The sequence below is a fragment of the Glycine max genome, chromosome 19 (assembly GCF_000004515.6).
Source record: "Glycine max cultivar Williams 82 chromosome 19, Glycine_max_v4.0, whole genome shotgun sequence".
Classification (NCBI taxonomy): domain Eukaryota; kingdom Viridiplantae; phylum Streptophyta; class Magnoliopsida; order Fabales; family Fabaceae; genus Glycine; species Glycine max.
Window position 1 is genome coordinate 30835329 of NC_038255.2, and position 19024 is coordinate 30854352.

Below are 19024 nucleotides of genomic sequence, written 5' to 3' on the forward strand. Positions count from 1 at the left end.
ACAGCTCCACAGTTACAATTAATAAAACGCGGTCTTGAATCTTATGATGAGATTTTGTATGTGATATATTGGCATGTAAGTTCGTAAGTGAAGTAAATCAATTCCGGCACTCTTGTATTAGAAATTTAGAATGCAACGAAGAGAGAATTGGCATTAGAAATATTTTTGAGTTTCTTTCTCGCTACCTTTGCATAATCCCTTCAGTTGAATTTATTTCTAGTTTGTAACAATTAAACATCAGATCTAGAGCACAAGCAATGTGGAACAGGTAATGTAGTGTTAACAGACTTTTGGTAGACCGCAGTAATGAGTTTATGTCTTAAGTTTCCAGCACTCAAGAAAAGACATAAACACAAATGGCAACAATTCCAATAGTAGTCTGTCCAACATGACAGTTTTTTGTATTCCTGATACCTACATATCAATAATCAATAGATTAGAATGCTGCCAAATATATTATTGGCGAGGATAGCTAGGAGAGTAGAACACTATCGAGGGAGAAAAGGCACTTAAGAAAAATTGTTCAAGAAATGATATAAACAAGGAAGGGTCAAGTAGTAATACAATCAAAACCAAGCAAATAAATTATAGGAGTGAAGTTAAAAAATTTACTTCAATCAAGAATGTATGGGACATCACAGGTTCACTTAAATATAGGGGCGGGTAAACAGGCTCGGGTCCATGGACTGACCCACGGGGTCCGTGGTCCGCATTGGTAGCGGACCGATTTTTTTAAACAATCCATTGTTATATAGTATTTTTGGATTCGCCCCGCTCAACGAATCAACACTTATAGACTTTTCACATTTTTTTTTTATTTTAAGACTACAACAGCAATGAATCAGTTGAATCTCTTAGGCATCCATTGAGCATTTCACGAAAAAAACCCCAATTTCAGAAAAAAAAAAAAAAAGCCCCAACAAAAATAGGACAAAAAAAATTCTAGAGAGAGAGAAGAGATGTACCTTGCATGGTGGCCCAAGGCTGCGGTGTGTTGCGTGACTGCGTGAGTCACGTCTTGTCGTGTGGAGAAGAAATGCTTCAACCGTGAGGAGAAGAAGATGAGAAGAAATGTTGTAAGGCTACAACCATGAGTCCATGAGGAGAAGAAGAAAGAAAAGTTGTGGTGTGTAACTGTGTAAGTGTGTTGTTGTGTGCTTTGCTTACTGCTTAGTCGAATTAGGTTTGTAAGAGAGAGTGAGCAAAATTATGCCTATGTCAAATAAAGCAAAGTGTTGTAGTGGTCCTTAAAGTGGTACTGGTCCAGTGGTCCTTAAAGTGAAAAAGAGAAAATCCAACATACTAAAAAGCAATGTGGGCCACACAAATAAAACAAGGTGTTGTTGTTGTAGTTGGTGGATTCTCAAACCATGGATTAAGCAGGCTTACAGGCAACCCGCAAGTCCCGTGGACCAAACCCGCACAACCCACGGGTTAAGGGTCGGCAACCGTGTACCACATCCCTTTGGGCAATGATCTGGTGAAGGTAGGTTTTGAGGAAGTTTGAGATGTTGATGTTCACGTCCCTGTACCCACATAAGAGGTTCAGTTAGTCGGGCATGCCTTTAACACCTTCCTTGCTTGACCGAAACAATCTTGTACAACCTTTTTTCAAAAAAGGTATTTCCTTTTTGTTGTGTTTATTATTATTAAAAAAGGATTTTTTTTTACAAATAAAAAAGTGTTGATTGTCATTGACTTATGTTTATTATCTATGTAGGATAAACATGTACCAAAGGGACCAACGAAGCCTGTTGATAGCCGGAACCTGATGATGATCCCATATACCACATGACATTAATGATCCCACAACTTTTCCTCAAGCCTATGCAGGTGTTGTGGGATGCAATTGTGTTTGGGGTGTACAATGATAATGTCCCTTTGTACATAAAGCATGAAGATCTTGGGGAAATAACACATGGTGGTCGATGTTTGAACGTCGTTATTATACAATTATGGATTATGTAAGTAAATTTAAATTACAATCCATTACCTAATTCATCGTTTTAAATTGATGCATAATTTACTTTATTTTAAAAATAGGCATATGAATGAGTTAAGTATGCGATCAGGGAATGTCTCTATGTATGGATTCCTTGAGCCATAGTTCATACAGAGATTTAAGCAATCACGGTTTGAATCTGATGATTATATTAAGAAATGGATGCAGAATTCACGAAGAGATGTCTACCTAGGAGCCTACTTGAATGAGTAAGTAAAACTGAACAAATCAATTTAGATAATGTATGCATTATAATAACTTAATATTCTCCAATGCAATGGACATTGGCAACTGGTGGTTATATGTCCTAACAGCTACTTGAAAGGAATGGTTAACAAGTTAGTTCTAATTTGTAACACATTTACTTTGTCATTAGTATTAGACATCAATATTATAATTGTACAAAATACATGCATGTTTCTGTTAACCAGTGCTTTTAAAGGATTTCAACAATAATCATAGAAGTAAATCCAAGGCAATTGCTAAATGGATTCTAGTTAAAGTAAATGTTTGATCTCTTCAAAATGACATTTTATTATTTTGTACACTAATTTTGGGATAACTTTGAACATCTTATTGAATTTAGTGTAATAAGCAAAGAGGAAGCACTAAGTGCGATTATTACAACATGCATTGGATGTCAACATAGTCCTAAGAGGTTTCAAGGATAATTGGAAAATGATAATTGCTTACTTCAAAACTAATTTCATTTGTTATAGTTGTTATTATTTAGAATGATTAAACTATGTTTTATTATATCATGTAGTATTTTACTGATCCAAGATCATTGAAACCAAAGAGAATAAAGATAATTCGCATTTAGTGGGCAATATGTTTTCTAAGAGTTAAAAAGGAAGCACTAAGTAGTGTTTAAATTTTTTTGCAAATGCTAGACTTATATAAATCTTAGGTTATAGATGATATTTATGTATTGACATTATTGTATTTATTAATATTTATTCAATAATAATTTGAATATAATATATACTATCTGGATTGATTTGGTTTTGGCCTAGATTGGTTCTATTTTTAATTTTCAGGTCTGTGTTCATTTAATAGATAAACAAAATATATAAAAAAATGAAAAAACAACATTTGTTCTCCCAAAAATTGATGTTATTTATGTTTTTTGTTGCTATTTGGTACTACTATACCACATCGGTTTTCATAATCGATGTTAAAAATGACTACTTTTAACGATGGTCGTTTCAACGATGGTTGTTTCAACATTGGTTCAAAACCGATGTTGAATGTCCAAAATAACCAATGTTAAAAGCGGGTTTTTCTAGTAGTGATAGTTTTGTAATTGACATTCCTTTATCATCAATTCAAAGACCAGTTAAAATAATTTATTTTGACTTGTCCATGTCCTTAAATATTACTTGATAAAAAAATCATCATGTGTCATTTTGACAAGTGATAGTTCTACTTAGCAATGGTATATGTTAGGCTCTTACCTTATTAAGATTTTTTACTAAGGGTAGAACTTTTCATCTATGCCTCATCTACTCTAAGTATGATGGTGTGACTTTGAAACTAATCAACTCAAAGCTACATTAAGTACTAACGGTAGTGGGTGATATGTGTGATAGTTTATGGGTTGAGATAACTAAAGGTATCATTGATTGGTTAAGTCTAACAAAGCTTCTACATCTACAACAAAGAAGATAACCACGGTCAAGGACAACCAAGGAAGACAAAAGAAAAACCGTATCTCCAAAATGTTTGTTTGATCAAACTATTCACTAGATAGTTTGAAGAATGTTGTTCAATAGAAGACCTCATCTTGAAGGATAGTACTTCTAAGCGAATTTCGAGGACGAAATTCCTAAAAGGAGCAGAGAATTGTAACATCCCAATTTTCACCTTATAGGAATTGATTTATTTTAGGAAATTAAAAATTTCTTAAAATAAATATTTTTTGTTTTAAAGAGGATTATTATCACAAGAAATTGTGAATAATTCTTTTTAGGGATTAATTTGTGTGAATTGTTCAATATTTATATTTTTGTGGGTATGTTTTATTTAATTACATTAATTTATAATTTATCATGTATATGCTTACAATGTTGGTCCTAAAATAGGAATATATTAGTTTTTGGGCTTATATAATAAAATAAAATAAGGGGCTACAAGTGGTGTAAATAGTAGTATTAGAAGTATTGTAAGTAAAATGGGATTGCACTAAAAGGGGGGTGCAGAGTGTGTTTTGTGGTGCATCAATATTCTGTTTCTAGAATATCTTGGAAGCAAAATTCTATTTTTTTTTAATATTAAAAATAGGAATGCTACAGATTTTTAGTTCAAATAACCTGGAAGCATCTACAATATCTAATTAATAAAATAAAAATAAAGAGAAAGTATTAATAATAGACTTAAAGGTTAAGTAACCTTAGGACTTATAGGTTCTTCCATTGATTATCCACTATTAGTCCTATTTATTTCCTTACTACCCAACTAGCCTGTAAATACCACCTCTCACTCCTTAGTTCCTCGCATCAAAATTCTCATAGTAGAGAGTTTTAGAGAAAGTAGAGAAAAGGTTATAGAGGAGCAAAGTTTGAAGCTCTCCCTTGGTGGTGAAGGAAGAGTGACACGAGTTTGAGAGAGGAAAGGAGGAGATGATTCTCATCTTCGTCCAAGCCTAGGAGAAATAGGTATCAATGAGGTTGTGTTTTTCAGTAGGATGATATTTATGAGTGTAGAGATGAACCTCAAGGCCTTCTCATTCCATGATTTAATCTTATATTGTTATAATGCTTGCTATAAACATTGTTAGTATATTATTATTAATTTGTATGAATTGATATTTTGATTTTGAATAAACATCATGATGAGTTTGTATGAATGTATATGAACAAGATGATCATAAGAGAAATTGAAAGATCTAAATCTTTGATCTTCATGTGGGGTGTGACTTTGACTACTAATGTTAGTATTTAGGAATTTCAACTATTATTACAATGATAGTATTTATTTGAAGAAAATAAATGCTCTTTATTCATGAAGGAAAATACATTTTTAAAATTCTATAGTTTTATCTAAATTACACTTATAAAAGTTATGATAATCATTACTATAAAACTCTTATGAAAAACTTTTATTACAAATGAATGTTGGAATTATATAAGTTGTCAAAGTTATTATTATTCTTCTTTTTAAAAGGAAATGTTGTTATTATAATGTAACCTTTATATACTCCAAATTGATTTTACAAGGAAAATTCTTTTATGAAATTTTAAGAATTAGATAGAAATAAATTATTATTACGTTATTATATATGTGTCAAGTGTATTTATATATACAAATAAGTGTAAAAATTGATTTTATAAATGGTTATTTCTATCTTAAAAATAAATTAAATATAATTGAGTTATCAAATTATTTGTAATTATATAAATATGAATGATTCTTATAAATTTATTTTTGCATAATGTCACTTATGGTTCATTATATTTCATAATTGTTTCACTTTGGTACATTAAGTTTTAAAAGTCTCATTTTGGTCCTTTATGTTTTTAAAATGTATCATTTAGTCCTTTTTCAGTTTTTCGTTTAAAACATTGGTCTTATGTTAACATTAAAATTTTAAAATAATTAATTTAATATCTAAAAATCACCACTATATTTTTAATACAATACAACCAAGAATCTTTATACTTGTAACAAGAATATCTTGCCATCTCTCCACATATTCCAATTAAACCAATGTGATTAGCATAAGGAAACATCATATTCTACCGTGCCAAGTACCAAAGTTACACACAACATAATTAGCCTAATAATTCCATCAAACCCAGTATAGAAAAACTTTTTTTTAAGTTTTCATATCACTTCCCACGGAACACATAAGGTGGGAAGTTGCCAATCCTATTTAACGAACCCATCACTCATTTATTAAGAAAATCTATGTTAAGAGGGATTGAATACTCTAAGCTTAAGTAGAAATAGACAACATCTGATTTGGAAGTTAAACCTTAAAAGATGAACAAGTAAAAGAAAATTGATCCAAAGAAACTAAACCCGGAAAAGAGGGTTAAGTTGTAATCGAGTACAAAGATAAAACAGATCTAAAAGGGATGAGCAGTTGAAGTTCAAATGGGTGAGAGGAAGGCTCAAATCTGGAAAAAAAATTAGATTTGGAAGAGAAAAAAATACTCAGATGTAGAAAAAAATGCTCAAGAAAAAAAAAAGAAACTCACATCTTGCACGAGTTGGTGGTGTAGCTGCTTCATCTACTTCTGTGTCATGGTTTGAGTTGGTAGTTTGATGATTCTTGGGTGCAACTCTAGTGGCCGAGGATGAATTTTGCATGGCAATCTAAGATTCCATTTGAACCTCGCGAAGGTGGATCGCTTCATGACGACGGTGATGGAGGACACAAGAGAGAGCCGGTTGTGCACGCAGCTGGAGAAGGCACGGAGGGTGGTGGTGGTCGTTGGAGGCAGAGGAGGCGGGTTGGCGAGGTATTCAGGATGGATGGGTTTGGTGCAATGTTGGGTGTTGTAGAAGAAGGATTGATTTAGGTAATGATTGATGAAATGAAGTTGTGAAGAAAGATCTAGTTGGGTCTTCAAATTTTCATGTTCTTATGGGTTCTGTAGAAGAAGGAGGTTATAAGTGGGACTAGATGGGAACATGATATCTAATTCTTCCTTTAGTTTTAAAAAATGATAATGGCAATATTTAGTCGTCACTATATTAAATTAGTTATTTTAAAATTTTAATGTTAACAGAAGACTAACGTTTCAAATGGAAAATTAAAAAAAATGACAAAAAAGATTCATTTTGAAAATATAAAAGATCAAAATGAAACTTTTAATAATTATATGTACCAAAGTAAAACAAATATGAAATATAATGGACCAAAAGTGGCAGAGTCATTTATTTTTTACAAGGTTGTTGTTGTTGTTGTTAGTATTATTATTATTATTATTATTATTATTATTATTATAAGAGAAGAATATTAAGAAAATAATATGAAGCATGTGATGTAACATTCCAATTTTTGTAATCTAGATTAAAAAGGATTGTTATTTGTAAATAAATAGAGTTTTAGAAAAATGATGAGATTTTATAAATAAATAAATAAGGAGATATAATTATTAATTAAAATAATGATTTGAGAGAAAATAAAAAGGGTATTTCATTTATTTGTTTGATAGAAAATAAAATAAAGTTTGTTTTTATAAAATAAATAAATAAATAAATATAGAGCAAATAATAGGCTTAATACCCTATGTATAAATAGTTATGTTAAGTCAAGTGCCTTTTTTTACCCTCATTTTCGTTTTTCCCCTTCTCCTCTCAAAACTCTTTCTTTTTCCCGCAGTCCACCAAACCTGTCTCAGAAAAACAACGATCTCGGACTCGTTCACCGTTGGATTCTCGTGAAATTTGGGTACCACGTTCGCAACCTAATTTCAGACATTCTCACCGTTGGAAATTTCAAAATCATATCTGAGATTAGAGGAAAACCCTTCGCATTGTAGCATTTTGATTTCCCGCAGAAACCCAAAACTGTCTTGGTAAAACTACGATCCCGGTTTTGTTAACCATTGGATTTTCATGAAATTTGGATATGTTGTTCGAAATCCAATTGCGCACGCTTTCACCGTTGGGATTTTTGAGATAATATTCGTGGAGGGAGAAAAAAGGAATTACATGAAGACAGTACAAGTAGAGGTTTCAATCTCTTCTCCGTCTCTCTAACGTTTGGGAATTCTATCGGAGCAGTCGGAGGAATAACGGAAGGAATCTCAGGGAACCGCTAGAGATGTTACTATCGCTGGCTGAAGACACGTGAGTCCGCTCAGAGGTAAGGAATGAGTTTATCACAATTGGGGGTTAGAATGAACATGTGTAGGGATCCTTAGAGAACTAAATTTGGGTTTATTTTGGGATGTTTATTGAATTATAATTTTTCTTTATGATTATGAATACAATATTATTGTGTTCTATGTACCAATTGATGTCCTGATGAGAATTGATTGATAAACTTGAGTGCTCTTGATGTCTTTGTGTTAACCCATGATTTTGATTAATTAATTTTGATACAATTGTGAGGAACTATTTCAGAGGTTTTACATTCTATGTTGTGATAAAATCTTTTGTATAAATTGTTATGTTGAGGTTATGAAATGATGATTCAAACTGTGAGTATGTGATAAATTGAACATGTGACAGATGATGAAATACATGTGTATTGAGATGAGATGTGTGTATTGAGTTGTGAACTATGAACTGTGCAATCACACAATTGTAAGACCCTTTAAGGGTGACGAGTATTGTGATGAGATCCACTGTGGGAACCCGACAAGTTAAAATGATTTTGAAAACAATTGAGTAGATGTGTGTATTGCATAGTTCATAGGTAAAGTGTATATGATTCATGAGGTGTGATAACATGTTAAATTGAGATTATACCATTGTGATTGGGATTAAGTGTATGTGATAAATTGAGTATGTATATGATTGAGATATATATGTGCATTGAGTTGTGAGCTATGAAATGTACAATCACACGATCATAAGTCCCTTCAAGGGCGACGAGTTAATGCTAAGTCCCTTTTAGGGCGACGAGTTGATGTTAAGTCCATTTTAGGGCGACGAGTTGATGCTAAGTCCCTTTTTGGGCGACGAGTTAATGTTAAGTCCCTTTAAGGGCGACGAGTTAATGATAAGACCCTTAAAGGACGATGAGTTAAAATTATTTTGAGAACAATTGAGGAGTCGTGTGTTTTGTACAGTTCATAGATAGAGTTTGTGTGCTAAAATATTTTCTGGGTTGGACCTGAATCAGGAGGGAGAGGCCCTGACAGACTCTTCGGAATGTAGGCCTTGGGGGTCATACGGTTTGAGTGCTCCTTTAAGCCTATGTTGATCCCATATGGTTGGAGTATTCTCGCAAAACACTGTGACCCTGACTGGTCTCCCTATGATATTACCTAGTGAGAGTGACTTGACTTACTATTGTGTGGTTTGTCTTGTCATGTACTCCTAGGCGCCCGACAAGGTTTTTCACTGACATGGTACCACATTGGATATAGGCTTGAGTCTTAGCATAACTGTTGCATACGCTTGCTAATTGTTTATTATGAAATTGATGTGTTATTATGTCTTGATCGGAGTGTGTGATTCTTGTGTATTGTGATTGATGATTGAAAGGTGTGATTGATGGATGAAAAGCGTGATTGATGAATGACAAAGTGATGAAATAATGTGAGATATGCTAAGTAAATTGTATTTGGCTACTATATGTTGTGTTGTTTCTCTCTAGTAGTTAGAAATGTGATAACTCACTCCCGATTTGCTGTTTGTGTTTGGATCCTGTGATGATCTTGAACTTTGTGTTCGGGGGAGCAGATGAATAGGTGGATGACTATGAAGAATCTCATGCTAGAGGATACGGGAACACCACGCTCTGATAGGATGTGACATTAGGATATAGGTTCTATATTAATTGTATGAAACTTAGATGACCTTCTTTGAGCCGAGATGACTTTATTATTTATTTGGACAAGTTTGAATATGATGTAGAAGAAAGTGAATGTGAGCCTTTTACCCATTTGAAAGGCTTGTATTTAAAAATGTTTTAAAAATACTTTTAATTAATATTTGAATTTTTATTCCTTTATTAATATATATATGAGGGGTAGAGGGTGTCACATGTGACGTAATGATTACGTTATTATCATTATATATTGAATTTATGCCTTGGAAATGTGATGGTGTACCATTATTATTTTTGTTGATGTTTCTTGTACCTTATCCTTATATATTATTATTGTTAAAGGGTGAGAACGTCCCTTGTGTGTTGATCTCGATGGTTAATCCACGAGCATGAATCTTAGAGCCTAAAAGCCTTGGATTAGTCAAGTTAGCTGGAAGTTTTGGATGTGGTGCAAGAAACTACAGTTTGGTACACCAACAATTGATATGCGTGACCCAAGCAAAAGGTCTAAGGGGTGGAAGGTATCAATTTTGTGACATCCCAATGGGTAGGTTAGCTCCCTATGTTATGAGACTGGTAGCGTCAGTTGATACATCTCAATAAACACAAAGAACACTTATGATGGAGCGGATGGTATATCTCTTTCGGGGATTTTTCCTGGTTGATTACGCATAATGAGATTATATATTTGACTAACAATTGATATTGGTGTCAGGGTGCCAAGTGGATGTGTTGACTGCACAAGTATGAGACAGTGGCAGTGGTAAAGATATACTTACTCCCCATCGCTTCCCATGGATGACTTGCGTTGATGGTTGATCAACTAGGTGCATGGATCCATATAGTGATGTTGTGAAGAGAATGATGAGGAGGAGGACGACGAGATAAGACTTAAATTATTCTAGAGTCCCTACTACTAACCTTATATGTGTATATCTATATAGTTCTATGTTGTTTGTTTGTGTGTTGGGGTGAGAAAAGATTGTCATTATTTCCATGGAGTGATATCGAAAGAATACAACCTCACCCCATTTCCCTTTAATTTTTACGCATAGATGGACCCTGCAACATGGAATCTAGAAGTATCATTTGATCTGATTGTGCTTTGGTATTTCCATAAAGGTGAGTTTAGATATCATATCATGGAGGTCTTATTGTTTGTAACCTACCATTGTTAGGCACACCGGTAGTTACAACTGAATCTAGAAGTTTCATTCAACCTGACTAGGTAATGGTATTTCCATGGATACAAGTGTAGATATCACTATCGTGGAGGTCCCAGCGTTTGTAACCTTCCATTGTTAGGCGCTCCACTGGTTACAACTGAGTTACCTTTCCACCTGGAGTATTGGACATACGTGAGGCCAAGCAATACGAGGCAACTCCTGTCATCCCTAAGAAGGTTATGTACCTTATTGGATCACCTCTTATACTTGGGAACGACCACTAAAATCCTATCGAGTTTGATTCCTAGGGAAGGAATTAGTATGTTAGTGTCACTGCTTTGTTAGGATTTTCTTAGAGATAGTTGATTTGTAGTCTTTCAGTGATATGATCTAACCTTCAGTTGTATTTGGTTTCTGTTAATGTTTTGATTATGTTAGGATTTATGTCGATCAAGTGTGACTGAGTTCCACTTGTGGTACTGAACCAAAGCTTAGGTCGCCTCCCAGGGCAATAGTACAAGGATGAATATTCAAATTAAAACATTTAAGATAAAAATATTTTTATATTTTAAACTACCTAAAACTAAAACTAATCAAAATAGAAAAATAAAACATATACTTTTCTAGAGAGATTAATGTGTTGAAAATTTAATAATAGAAATTAAAAGAAAAGGTAAGAAATTACTTGTTGACATGATAATAATTGTAGACGGAAACAATAATGTTGAGATGATAAGATTGTACTCAGAATCCCCCTATTTGCTGCAATTCCTCACACTTCTATGTCGTTATATCGTTCTTCCCCAATTCACTAATGTATTTTATCCTTAATCCCTGAGGTGATAGACCCTAAATCACTTGGTTTGATTCTCAATCCCTTGGCAAACCAGCATAAGCAATCAACATTATCATTTAGGAATTAGGGGGGCTTAACCAAGATTATTCTATCCAAGAGATAACCCCAATTAAGTATCCAATTCACCTCGGGTTTCAACGAGACTTGCCAAAGTGCACGTCAATTCCTAAAATCATTTGTGAAGTGCACAAGCTCACAAAGCATTAAATATAGAAGGCAAATAATGAACTCAAAAAATATATCAATGTGAGAAAACTACATCGAATAGGGTTCAATCCTTTCCTCTCCTAACTAAGAAAGAAACTAGCCACTCATGAAATACAAGAGAGAAGAAAAAAGGGTTTTCAATGAACAATGGTGTGTAGAGGTTGCATCTTTTGTTGTTGCCTATGTCTCTCTATTTATAGAATCATAGATGTGTTTAATAAATGCAAATAATATCCTTAATTTACAAAATAATATAATCTATACAAGGAAATTATCTCTTCAACTAATATAATTTGTTTTAATTGTTGCAATTATTTTTCAAGTGATTTCTTCAATTATCTTCGAGCTATATCTCAATAATAATCTCTATTTTGAATTAATTCAGTTTCTGGATGCACTGTCTGGCGTGCTCCTCGCTTAAGCGAGATATCTTCTGTAAAATTTCATCTCCTTCTCTGTTTGAGTTGACTTGAGAGGCCTATACCTCGTTTGACCGAGGCTACCTTGTAAAATTGCCCTATTTCTCTATAAAAATTCACAAAATCATATTAGAAACTTCTAAAACATAATTCCTATCTAAAATATATTAAAAACTTAAAACATAATGAATTAGATTTAAAACAAGGTCTAAAGTATACTAAAGTATCAAATAAAAGTCTCAAATTGCATATGAGAATACAATAAATTTGATGTTTATCAATTTTTAGTTGTATTTATTAACTATGTTGACACACCTTTTGATTAATAAAAAGTTATGTTTCCTTCCACTATGATGTTTGTGTTTTAATTTCTATTTTTGTTCAGTGATGTTTTTAACACGTGAAAAATTACACATATTTTCATGAATAAATTAATTAAGAGTTTATTTAAAGTTAAACAAAGGTTGAGTAGAAGTCAATGTAACAAGGGTTGTTACATCTAGTTCTTGGTAAAGTACCCGGTTCCACTAACTTCAACAAGTTACAAGTATTTATCATTGTCATCTTTGGCTTCTTAACTCAAGCTCTACACCAAGCTTGTTACAACAAATATTTTCTATCCTACCAAGCCACTGCTAGTTCTAACACTTTATCGTCTTACAAATGGATGAACAGTTTCAGTACTTAGTCTTCCCTCTCAAGATAATCAAAGTGTTTTAAGAGTTTTTCTAAACATGACAAGAATTTACACAAAGAGCTTATTACAAAAAGAACTTGAATAATGAGTGTTACAATTGATTCTCCTTGTCTTCAAAGCTTTAGGTATTTATAGGTTTTCTTCAATCAAGTATCACTTGTCTCTAAACGAATATGTTTCCTCTCTTAAGCTTGCATTTGAAGAATTTGGTTGTTGGGACATTAAATATGTGCATTAAATGCACGTACTTCTTCATGCTGAGAAACCACTCCTTGTCGCTAGCATCTTGAACACTACCACAGGAAATCACTTCCTTTTACATTTGAGCAAGTCAGTGCAGTAGAGTGCTCCTTTTGATGGCGATTAAGGAACTTCAAAGCTTGACTTCCTTTATTCTTCACAAGATTCGATAAATCCTAGGAGAATGTCTGCAAAATAGATCTCATACATAGAGTATTAAATTAAGTCTTAAATGTTATCTTTCATGTCGTATCAGATTATGATTCCATCTTGTTATCATTTGAAACATCAGATGCAGATTTCATGAAACATGTTCTAATAGTGCATAAGATGCAGATTTTAACCTTTGTATTTATTTTCATCTAATCAAAATAATTAATGGTCTAGATTTGTCTTAAGACACAAATTTCTTTTGACTTAACACCGATGGAACATAATGTCAGTATTGAACTAGGTTTCGAAAATTTAAGGCTTAGTTATTAGTTTGGTCCTCAAATTATTTTAAATTATTCAATTTGGTCCCCAAATTATTAAAAGGTTTGATTTGGTCCTCAATTTAGTTATTAGTTTTGTTATCAATTTGGTTTTTTCTGTCAAATTGGCAGTCACAACATTAAGGTAGAAATTCTAGGGGTTTCATTTGCAAATAGAGGCGAATAAAAATTGCCACTATATTGTTTTCGAACTCTCTCTGACTAACACACAAAACATGATGCCTCTCTTCAGAACTCATTCGTTACTCCAGTAACTACTTGAAGATGTGGAGGACTTGCGAAATGAAAACGAGGCCCAACAAAAACTGAATGAGGAAACTCAACAACAATGTACAAAAGCATATACACGATAGAAGGATGCAAACGAATGATACCTTGTCATCATAATGGAATCCCAATAAAGGGAAGAAGCGCTAAGATAAAAATCGGAGGAAATCCGCGCCAATCTGGGAAAAGAAAAACCAAGTCAGCATGTCTTCTGGTTTGGCTAGCCTTTCTTGGAGAAAATTGACCAGGAAGTGATTTTGCCCATGCTAAAGGTATTAGCCACCGATGTCTTTGATGGCACTCAAGACCTTCAAGAACATTTTCAGACATTCAGAACTCAGGTATACATTAATGAAGGAAAGGACGCCATAAGTTATAAGGTTTTCCTAGCTACGCTTAAGGGTTCTTGAGTCTTCCTCCAAAATCAATTTTCAACTTTCAAGAGTTCGCTAGGCAGTTCGAGTCCTAGTTTTCCTCTAGTAAAAGTAAACGACGCAAGGTGGCTGGCTTGCTTGATGTTAAGCAACAAAAGGGTGAGACTTGGATAAAGTATTTAACTCGATTCAATATAGCAATGCTAAAGGTTGATGACCCTAATAAAAAAAATCGTGAAAACTTTTCAGAAGGCCTATTGGTCGCGACATTTTTTTACTCTTTGGTGTTGAGAAGACCATGGAATATAGAGGAGATATGTGCCAGAGTCGAGAAGCACATAGAAATGGAGGAAGATGCAGGTGAGACAAGAGAAGTAGAATAGGGAGTCGACAAAAGTCGTGCCCAAAATATTGCCTAAGAACGAGGAGACTGCCTTCACCCTAAAGCCAAACCTTGGTGGGGTGCGGATGGAGAACATAGGAGAAACTGGGTCAATCCTCAATTTCACTCAACTCAAAGCACAAAGAGGTCAAATACTGAAGGAGATCCATCACACCTACTTGCTAAACATTCCAAAGTCCACAGAAGTCTAATTGGGGCCCAAGAGTTATGTGAGTATCACCGGACCAGGGGCCATGACACTGAAGATTGTACAAATTGAAGATAGAAATTGAAAAATTAATCCAGAGAGGTCATCTAATGAAATACGTGTATGATGAAATGAACAAAAAATGGTAGGACTTGAGCGCTCTCAAAGTTATGACGACAGGGGGAAGAGAGGTTGAACTCCAAAAGCATGAGTTACCTCCCAGGGGGGACCATTTAAAAAATAGGTGGCCTTCCAAAAGCCTATGATCCTTTGAATGAGGGTACACATCAAACATCTCTCATGGTGATGACAATTGACAAAGAGTGCATTACAGATACATCCCCAATAATAACTTTCACGACAAAGGATGCAGAGAGTATTGAGCCTCATGATGATGACCCGATGGTAATCACAGTCATCATCACAAGATTCGGTCTTAAGAAAGTACTAATAGACCAAGGGAGCTCAGTGAACAGAATGCGTTAAAGTTTTTACAAAAGGATGGGAATGCCAAAAGAAAAGCTACAATCATATTCAGGGTCGCTGGTTGACTTTTTAGGAAAACAAATGGGGATCTAAGGTCGTACTGACTTATGCACCACCTTTGGAGTCAAGAAGAATACACAGACACTTGCCCTCCGATATATGGTTGTAGACGCAATAACTTCATACAACATGATCATGGGAAGACTGAATTTAAATCACTTATGGCAATGGTTTCTACACCATGCCTATGTATGAAGTATCCTATGGATCAATACCGAATTGGTACGGTCAGGGTCGACTAGAAGATGGTGTGAAAAAGTTACAAGGAAAGCTTACAAATAAGATGGGGCAAAAGAGATCGACTGACAAAAATTAATCAATCAACTTCTTAGACTTAAACCCTCAATGTGAACATGTGGAATGACTCCTCCAGCCAGCAGACGACTTGAAGGAAATCCTAATTGGCAACCTCGAGCAAAAAAGTAAGATCAAATTGTCATTACCACCAAACATGGAGGAAGAGTTGATCAAATGCCTGAGGCTCAACAAAGATTTTTTTCGCTTAGAAGGCACAAGAATGCTAGGAATAGATCCCAACTTTATTGCACACAAACTTTTCCTAAATCTGAATGCAAAGGTGACCCAATAAAGGAGAAAGTTTAGAGACAATAAAAAGAAAGTGTTAAAGGAGGAGGTCGAAAAACTACTAGCAGCAAACTTCATTAAGGAAGTTGAATACTCGGCTTGGTTGGCGAACGTTGTCATGGTAAATAAAAGTAATGGCAAGTGGTGCATGTGCACTAACTATATCGACTTAAAGCTTGCCCAAAAGATCCATACCCTTTACCTAGCATTGGTTGACTAGTAAATGGAGCCTCTAGGTGTGGATTACTCGGCTTCATGGATGTATACTCAAGATACAACCAAATCCCGATAGGCTCTCAAGATAAGGAAAAGACTGCATTCACCACTGAGGCAGAAAACTTTTGTTACGTCATGCCATTTGGGTTAAGAACGTTGGGGCAACATATCAGTAACTGTTGGATAGAGTTTTTGAAGGAAAATTAGGTAAAACATTAAAATTATATATGGAAGACATGGTGGTCAAGTCGGAAAACTCTTAAGGGCACTGCCAATAACTACAAGATATGTTTGACACTGTCTGAAAACACAACCTCCAATTGAACCCAGAAAAATGCTCCTTTGGTGTGCAGGTGGGGAAGTTCCTTGGATTCATATCGACAAAGAGGGAATTGATGCTAATCCCAATAAATGCAATGCTATCATGGAAATGAGAAGTCCAAAGACGATTGAGAAGGTGCAACAACTAACGGGAAGGATCATGTTTTTTTTCCGATTCTTGTCAAAGTCAGCAGAGAAAGAACTCCTTCTGTTCAAGTGCTTTAAGAAAAATGAGCGCTTCCAATGGATGGAAAACTACAAGGCTGCCTTCAAATAGTTCACCAAATTTCTCACCATTCCACCCATCTTGACAGAGTTGAAACCAGGTGGGTCGATACTCGTGTACCTATCTATTAGTGACCAAGCAATCAGTGTTGTGCTAGTTCAAGAGCGTGATCAAGAGCAAAAACCCATCTTTTTTTAGTAAGGCGTTGTCAGGAGCCGAGTTAAGGTATCAGAAGATAAAGAAGGCAGTGTTGGCCATAGTGGTCATAGCTAGGAAACTTTAATTTGTATTTCCAAAGTCATTCCATAGTGATCAAATTTGAGCTACTAGTCAAGCAAATATTGTGAAAGCAAAACTTGGTAGGAAGAATGATGGCTTGGTCAATAGAGTTGTCAAAATTTGATGTCTCCTATGAAAGAAGAGGGGCTATAAAAACTCAAGTGTTGATTGATTTCGTAATGAAGCTAATAACCCTGCCATATGAGGAAAGGGAAAAGGAAGGAAATTGGATACTCTGAGTAGATGGATCGTCTAATCTAGTCGGAAATAGGGTAGGCATTATTTTGGAAGGATCAATGGGCTTATGTTAGAAGAATCCTTAACGTTTGACTTCAAAGCCAACAACAATCAAGCAAAGTATGAGGCACTATTGGTTGGAATGAGACTTGGATTGGATGTGGGAGCCAAAAACCTGAGGGCCAAAAGTGACTCCACCATAGTAACGAAGCAGATTAATGGCAACTAGCAAACTAGGGATTCCCAACTATTGAAATACTGAGACATCGCCAATGAAAGAAAAGAGAAATTTGACTCCTTTGAGTTGGTCCATGTACCAAGAGAGAGAAATAGTAAGGCGGACTTGCTAGTAAAGCTAGCTAGAATAAAGAAACCAGGGAACAACAAGTTGGTCATCCAAGAAACCATTAGTTGCCCCAACATCGATGACTTGAAGGTGTGTATGATCATAGAGGAAAAATCATGGACGACTTCTATAAAAGCTTATGTGGAAGAAAATTTCTTTCCAGAAGAGCCTGATGAAGCTTAAAACATTCGAAAGGATGCAAGTAGATACACTATTCTTGATGGTCGACTATTTTAGAGAGGATTTACATTCCCATTTTTCAAATGCCTAACAACACAAAAGGCAAAACATGTCATTAGAAAAGTGCACAAAGGAGTTTGTAGTACTCTGATCAGGGGTAGACCCCTAGCCACCAAAGTCACCAGAGCAGGGTACTATTGACTGACACTGAAAGGGGATTGGGACTGCATGGAATTTGTGAAAAAATGTGACAGGGGTCAAAGATATGCTGACTTACATAAAGCGCCGCTAGAAAACCTACGCCTAGTATCAAGCCCCTGGTCATTCCATATGTGGAGAGTGGATATCTTGGGTCCTAATTCTCATACTCTAGGATAGGTCAAGTTTTTTATAGTAGTTGTGGACTACTTCACCAAATAGGTAGAAGTGGAACCAGACAACCTTCTCGACAGATTGGGTGAAAAGTTTTACTAGAAAAAGATCATATGTAGATTTAGGATACCAACAACAATTGTGTCAAACAACAGAACACAATTTGTAGCATCTCGAGTGGTGGAAATTTGCTCTCAATTAAAGATAATGCAAATCTTCACATCGGTGGAGCATCCCCACACTCTCGTTTGGAACGAATGTTGTGATATCGGCAAAGATTGGGGAACCATCCCCTAGGGTCAGCTTCTTTCAACCAGAGAAAAATGAAGAAAGTTTAAGGGTGCAACTCGACTTGTGGCAAGAAGAGAGAGAGGTGGCCCATGTGAGAGAACAATCCATTAAACAGAGAGTCGCCAAACGTTACATTGCTCAAGTGGTCCCAAGAAGCTTCAAGAAAGGCCGCCTAGTGTTCAAGAGACTATTAAAAGATGCTACCACCAACAAGTTGTCACCAAATTGGGAAAGCCTTTTTAGGGTTTGAGAGAAAGTCGACAAAAGAGCCCACATGTTGGAATAACTCAGAGGAAAACAAGTCCCTCGGACTTAGAGCTCGGAAAATCTCCAGCAGTACTATAGTTGAGAAGCACAATGAGATCCAATGTGACTTTTGTATTATAATTACTTTCATATTAATTTTCCATTTTTTAGCCCAAAGAGATAGATGTATGGACTTGAAAAGTGTTAGTTTCTTCAAAGCACTGATTTTGCAAGGACATACACGACTAATGAAAAGGAACTTCAAATTGAAACAATTGCCAACCAATGATAAAAAGGACCCACGAGAAAGTTATAAACAACTCCCAAACACACTTTAAAAAAGAATTGTGAGTGTAGGTTGGCATTATGGCCTCCCTGAGCACCAACGATAAAAAGACCCGCGCGAAATTTATA